We start from the raw sequence: 7,435 nt of genomic DNA, 5'->3' as shown, positions 1-7,435 counted from the left end.
AAGGTCCTCGAGCTCTTGCTGTACCTCGCCCACCCTAGCACTTTGCTTTTCGTGCTCCTTGCCTCCAAGGCCGTCTTGTCTTCGGCCTCGGATAGCGCTTTCTTCAGGGACACCACTTCGGCGGTGGCCCCTGTTACAAAGTCACGACGCTTAGGCGTTAGACTAACCAATTTTGTCTATCCTTAAGTACATAAGAGCGGGGAATCACTTACCCTTGTTCTCTTCGAGCTGCCGCTTTGTGAGGCTGAGCTCTCCCTGCGCCTCCTCCAGGTCCCGCTTTAGTTCGGCAACCTCGGCCGTGCGGGTAGCAGCAGCAAGCAGCACAGCCTGCTTATGCACATGAATATTTATTATTAGACTCCTGCGGATTATTATTGACCCTCCGTTTGGTTTTTGTTTCCGAACACCAAACAGAGTATCAAGGGCTACTACCTATCGGGTGGTAATTTCTCAGACTTTTATTACTTACCTCAAAGCCTGTTAGGAGGCTAGTGCAAGCTTCGGTTAGTCCGCTCTTGGTGGACGAAACCTTCTGAATCACCACACTCATAAGAGTATGGTGCTCTTCATCCATGGAAGCGCCGCGAAGCGCTTCCAGCAGACAATCCGGCGCCTCGGGTGCAACGGAAGTCCTCGATGCAGACGGCTCGCCCTCCTTAACGAGGGGCTGTCCGCCTAAGTTCGGAACCATTAAAGGTTCCGGGACAGTGTTCGGCTGAGAGCCCGGCCTACCGTGGCTCTCATCGACACGATCTGCGGGTATCTTGAACCCCACGTGTCCGACATCTCGAATCCCACCTTGGGGCGTCTCCAGAGTCACCTCCTCCCGCTCTAGGAGCCTTCGGGACAACACCTCCGCGTCATCCGCGGGCTGAGGAGTAGTGGCCGTCGGAAGCGCATTCATCTCCGACTCGCTCAGGGACCCGGAAGAAGATACCTTGGGGTGAGCCCTGGCCGGACTGCATATATGTTCGGCGTTATAAAAGCTATGGAGTGAAGTCATAATAAGGTGCGGACACTTACGATCGCACTGGGGGCTTCCCCCTGGGCAGCCACCCCTCCTCGCTGTGAGCGGCCGTAGCGGAGTAGTCCGGAAGGGACACCTTTCCCTTCTTGGACGCCCCAGCCTCCCCCTCCGGGGCGGCTTTTCTCTTTTTCTCCTCCCCAGTGCGGGGAGGTGGAGTTTCTTCTTGCTTCCCCCCGCCTCGGCGGGAGGAATCTGTCTCGTCATCATCAGACGATAGGGGTATGATGGCCTTACGCTGAGGGCCTTTTCTGGCCCCCTGGTCCGCCTCCCCGGGCCCCTCATCCTTTCCGGATGGGGCGTCTTCTTATTCTTCTTCCTCCTCCCCTTCATGGGAGGAGTGTGCCTCGTCGTCTTCGGACGAGGCTTCTGGCATAACCTTACACCGGAGACCCTTTTGGGTCCTCGGGGCCTTCTTTTCGGCCTTCTTCTCCGACACCTTGTATGGTGCCGGGACCAGCATCTCCGTCAGGAGAGCATCAGCTGGGCCTTCTGGCAGCGGAGCCGGACAGTAAACCTGCTCCGCTGTCTCCACATAATCCTGAACAAATATGCATAACTACTTAAATCTCCCCCATGAAGATATTGGGAAGAACCGAATCCGGTTGTAGTCTGAGAATTCACCTGACTAGGAGGCCGCGCGGCGTGATGCCCGCGGTCCTCGAATGTGGGAGGGGGTACATCGGAGGCCTTGAACAACACCGTCCATGCGCCTTTGTGCGTCATGTCATAGAACTTCCGGAGCGTCTGGTGTTCAGCCGGGATGAACTCCCACAGATTGAATGCCCGCCTTTGGCAGGGCAGGATCCGGCGAATGAGCACACATTGACAAGCTTGATGTTCTTGTCTTTCATGCTTTTGATGCAGGTCTGGAGTCCGGTCAGCATCGTAGATTCGCCCCAGGCCAGGCCCTTCCTTTCCCAGGAGGTGAGCCGCATGGGGGTTCCAGATCGGAACTCGGGGGCCGCTGCCCAGTTGGCGCCGCGCGGCTCGGTGATGTAGAACCACCCCGATTGCCACCCTTTCACTGTCTCCGCAAAGGAGTCGTCAAGCCATGTGACATTAGGCATCCTGCCCACCATGGCCCCTTCGCACTCCGCTTGCTGGCCGCTCACGATCTTCGGCTTCACGCAGAAGGTTTGCAGCCACATGCCAAAGTGAGGCCTGATGCGAAGGAAGGCCTTACATACGACGATGAACGCCGAGATGTTGAGGACGAAATTCGGGGCTAGATCATGGAAATCTAGCCCGTAGTAGAACATGAGCTCGCGGACAAAGGGGTGAAGTGGAAACCCTGGTCCATGAACGAAGTGGGCGATGAACACTACCCTCTCGTGGGGTCCTGGGGTCAGAATGACCTGCCTAGCGTCCGGTAGCCGGTGCGCAATGTCTACGGCCAAGTATCCGGCCGCCCGATCTCCTTCACGGTGGAAGCCACCCATTTGCCTCCTGCTCCGGACATGTTTAGCTGTGCGGAGAAGACTTGGGCTTGGACGCTGGAGCTTGAGGGGGCAAGAGTGGGCAAAGGAGGAAGAAGGCGTGGGTAAAAATGGGGAACTCTTATCCCTTTATAGAGGCGACAAAAGCGGTGCGCCTCCCCACTTGCCCGTTGGGAATCGTTTGCTTCCCAAGCGCCGCGATTGATGGCGTGGTAGGATTACCCATACCCGTATTGATGAGAATCCCGTGATAAGGGGACACGATCTCTGCTTTGACAAGACGTGTCAAGGAAACCACCTCGCAATATGCGCTGTGGCTGGTTGTGGGAAAACGGTTCAAATAATGATCTGACTGTAATAACATGTCACGTCGTCTGGAAAAGTTGTCAGCAGATTGCATTTGTGAAATATCATCCTCTCTACATCGGTGTGTAAAGATCATTTTGTGGATCCGAACACGATTCAAGTGTTCGATAACCACATTGGAGTACTCGGAGAAGGAACCCGCCTTGCAATGCTGAAGACAATACTACGCGCCGAACTCATCGTCATTGAAGCCTGGTTCAGGGGCTACTGAGGGAGTCCTGGATTAGGGGGTATCCGGACAGCCGGACTGTATACATCGTCCGGACTATTGAAGCGTGAAGATACAAGACTTATGACTTCGGCTCGTGTCCGGATGGGACTCTCCTTTGCGTGGAAGACAAGCTTGGCGATCCGAATATTGTGTTTCCTTCCTTGTAACCGACTCCATGTAAACCCTAGCCCTCTCCGATGTCTATATAAACCGGAGAGGTTGGTCCTTAGAAGTCCGATCACAATTACAATCATACCATCATAGGCTAGCTCCTAGGGTTTAGCCTCTACGGTCTCGTGGTAGATCTACTCTTGTACTACCCATATCATCAATATTAATCAAGCAGGAAGTAGGGTTTTACCTCCATCGAGAGGGCCCGAACCTGGGTAAACATCTGTGTCCCTTGCTTCCTGTTACCATCAGCCTTGACGCACAGATCGGGACCCCCTACCCGGGATCCGCCGGTTTTGACACCGACAACGGGCATTGTTATACACATAGATTCGTTCGGCAATTTAAAAGGTTCCTTTCGTATTATCGAATGGTAGGACCTAACGGCATACCAGCCAGACCTCGGCTAGTGTTGATCCTAAAAAAATAAATAAATAAAAACCGGGCGCGTGTCCTTCGGTGGCGTGCATGGTACGCACATTAGGCAACCCCAACCAGTCGAGCCTCAGCGTTTCATGTCGAAATATCTGGCGGCCAGAATTCCAGCCCTAGGAAATTCCCCTCATGTCCCCGGTCCATAATGAATACCGATGAACAACACAGGAATGCTTTAGTAACTAGACAACGTTACCTACCATGCCGAGCACGGTTCAATTTCCTCGGTCGCCGCTCGTCAAGGTCACCCGTCAACTGCATTGCCTAGTAGTACTACTACTACAACAGGATGAGCACAGAATTGAGCCCGTTTGTTCGTGCCTAGTACTTGAGTTAATATATCAGGCAATGCACTGGTACGGAGGGATTATCCTTTTACTCTGCATATATAACTTGTCTGAAGTCTAACTAAGCAAAATGTTTGACCAAATCCTTTCTTAAGAAATACAACAGGACGGATGTACGGCTTGAAAATTTATTGCATGATGCAGTTTATGATATTGTTTCGAATCCTAGATCTTAAATTTCAGAAAATCCAAAAGTGAACATAAATTCTTGAAACTGAGCATGGTCACGTGATATGGCACAAATATTACTTTGTAAGTTTTTTCTTCAATTTGAGACAAGTTGTTTATGACAAGTTGCACAAATGAAGAGCCAAGGTATTTTGGAACAAAGACTTGTCACATTAAGGCGAACGCTTTCACTATTGAAACCGTGGGCGTTTATGTGCCGCCACGAGTCCCCGTTTCTCATCGGCAGGTGCCGTCCGAGCAAGCGTGTGAGTCGACAGGAAGCGTGCAAGCAGATCACTGTGTTGGCTGACAAGGAGGTGTGCAAGCAGACCACTGTGCAGGCTCACCGGGAGGCGAGCCCTTCGACTAGGCTCTGCCGCCACCTTCGTCCCAACTACTCCCAGTTTTAATGTCGCTGGCGCCGTAGTTTAAAATCAACCCCGCACTACCCGGTATCGCTACAATCTTCTCTCTTCCTCTTCGATTCTCCTGTCGTCTACCTCCAACTAGCCTGACCTAAACGTACGCCATGCCGCTTCACGATGGTCTGCCCTTAGTCTTCCAGTTTCCTGAGGAAGACACCCAGGCGGAGTCTCAAGAACATAAGGTGCTTTGGGACGAGCTTGAACTGGCCTTGTGGGAAGACGCCGCGCCTGTCCCCGCGCCCGTTCCGGCTCCTGTCGCCCGGACTGCGCCAGTGCCCATCCCCATGGCATTGATAGGTTGGGAGCCGCACATTGTCGCCGAGCTTGATCCCACGGGGTTCCACGAGGTCCCCGCCGACTTTCACGCACCCGTGCACCTGCCAGCGCATGCACCTGCGTGTGCACTAACGCGCACACCCATGCCGGTGCCTGTGCACCTGCCAGCGCATGCGCCTGCACGTGCACTGACGTGCGCGTCCGTGCTAGTGCCCGTGCACACGAATGTCTCCGATGTGCCGTTGACAGCGCCTGTCCTCGCGCGGGTGCTAGTGCCCCCCTCAGCGGCATGGATGGCCGTCGTCGACCACTTCCTTGCACCAACACCAGTCGCCTCCTCCCGCCAGTTGACCCGCTCCGAAGTCTAGAACATTTTGGCCTTCCTTGAAGCTAGGCCAACGTCCAGGAGTACGCCAACAACGGTGCAAGACGCCGCCGTCGCCGTCGGTCAGTGGCCTGACGACACACAGAGCACGGCAGAGGAGCCGCTTCCCACCGCAAGACGCCCCCGCCGCCGCCACGTAATCTAATTTTGCCATGAAAAACGTTCGAATTGCCATGCTTAAAATCCGAACGTTTATCATTTCCGTTTGTTTTATATCGATCGTCGTATAATTTAAAGTCGGAGTCAGACTGAACGAAATCTATGGTTTGATCAATTGAATGTTCTTCTAAAGCCGTATCAAATTAAATATAAAACGTCATCAAGCCACATGTATTTCGTGTCATCCAACGACCTAGACTGCTTCAATGTCGAGCGCTCAACACGTTTAGCGTGTAGTTAATTTCATGCCAAAAATAGTGCTAATCACATAATAAGACGCAAATAATACTTAATATCTGCATGCACTTAATATACTTCCAAATTAATGTGCATTGCACGTACACACTGACTAGCGCTGCTAGTATGTGAAACTAGTGCCGTAACTTGTGAACGCGTCCAGATATGGTCAATGTCAACATCACCCGCGAGTTCATCGTGTTTGCCTGTGCGTCTAAACGCAGAAGGGGAGGAGAGAGAGAGAGCACACATGGAACCCACTAGTAAGTGAAGGCGAATAGTACTAAAAATAATATTACATGTTATCCATTAAATAGGCTGTGGTAATATAAAAACATTATGTGAACAAAGGGGGGTACAACAAACATTGTTGTTCTACGTATGTTGCCTATTGACGTGCGGCTTGAAGGCCCGGTCGCATGTTCGATCCTCGTCCTTTATTTTTAAATTTGTATATGGGTCCAAATTTTTTTCATGACATGTGGGCCCCTCGGTGTGTAGTTTGTAGCACTTCAATTTGTGGGTCGAAATTTGTTCCATTCCAAGTGGACTATCGGTGTGTAGTTTTGTAGCTTATTTATAATAATTAAAGAGAACAACAGAGTTTTTTGCAATAATACTATGGTGCAACATTGTAGGCGAGAAAGGACGTGCGAGAGAGTGATGACCGAGCCAAAGGGAAATCAACTAGGGGAGTTGCGGGGGTTGCAACGGTGTTTGGAGTAGTTGTGAGCCGAATGCTATGAAAATATAATCTAAACCGACCGGACTAAACAAATTAATCCAAGGTTGGAGTGCCCCTCGCAATGTAAATAGCTCCGGCTTTGCGAGGGATGGATAGGTACCTTCAATGCGTGGAATATATGATGTGAGAAAGCGAGGTCAATCGAGAGACATATAGATAGAGAAACAAAGTGAGTGTGGTCCAACATTCATTAAACAGATATATATGCTCTGGAGAGATATTGTCCGATTGAGCTTTTAGCAAGGGTGAGGGCTGTAAGATAGAGCTTGAGAGATGATCCAGTCATAGAAGTGTAGATATATTTTGTGCGTGGGAGGAAGCAAGGTCAATCGATCACATAGGGTTACCGTGCGATCGAAAGAGTGAGACGGGTTGGAGAGAGTGACCTAGATAGACAATGTGCGTGAGAGAGTATACAATGTGAATAGGTCGAATTGGGCTCAAACATGGTGATATATCATTTTTGTCCGAGAAAGAGCAAGGTCAACTGAGACATACAAAGATATATATATATATAGAGAGAGAGAGAGATTGAGTGAGTGTGGCCCGCCATGAGGTCGAAAGAGTGGGGGCGGCTTGGATGGACTGACCTAGATAGACAATCTGCGTGAGAGAGTATAGAGTGTGTCGATCGAGGCCCAAACAGGGAGATATATCATTTGTGTGTGAAAGAAAACAAGGTTAAACGAGACTCAGATAAAGAGAGCAAGATTGAATGAGTGTGGCCCGCCGTGCGGAAGAAAGAGTGAGACAGTCTCGAGGGAGTGACCTAGATAGACAGTGTGCATGCGTGCACACGAGAGGTTGGGGGGGATATATAGGAAATGCATGTATTTAGCGCGAGAGGGTGAGAGGGAGAGGGAGAGGGGGAGAGAGAGCTCAACATGGGGTGCAATGGCGGGTGTGTCAGGTACATGGGTTGCGTAGTTGACAGACTTAGAGATTGAAACATGGAGAGAAAGAATGAACGTGTGTTGGAAACCGATAGCTTCCTAAGGTGGTCAAAAGAGGAAGATTGACCAATACAGGAAGTATGTAGCGTGCGTG

Source organism: Triticum dicoccoides, chromosome 1B (genome assembly GCF_002162155.2).
Source record: "Triticum dicoccoides isolate Atlit2015 ecotype Zavitan chromosome 1B, WEW_v2.0, whole genome shotgun sequence".
NCBI classification, from domain to species: Eukaryota; Viridiplantae; Streptophyta; class Magnoliopsida; order Poales; family Poaceae; genus Triticum; species Triticum dicoccoides.
The sequence above is the reverse complement of the archived record's forward strand: the minus strand, read 5'-3'. Positions refer to the sequence as shown.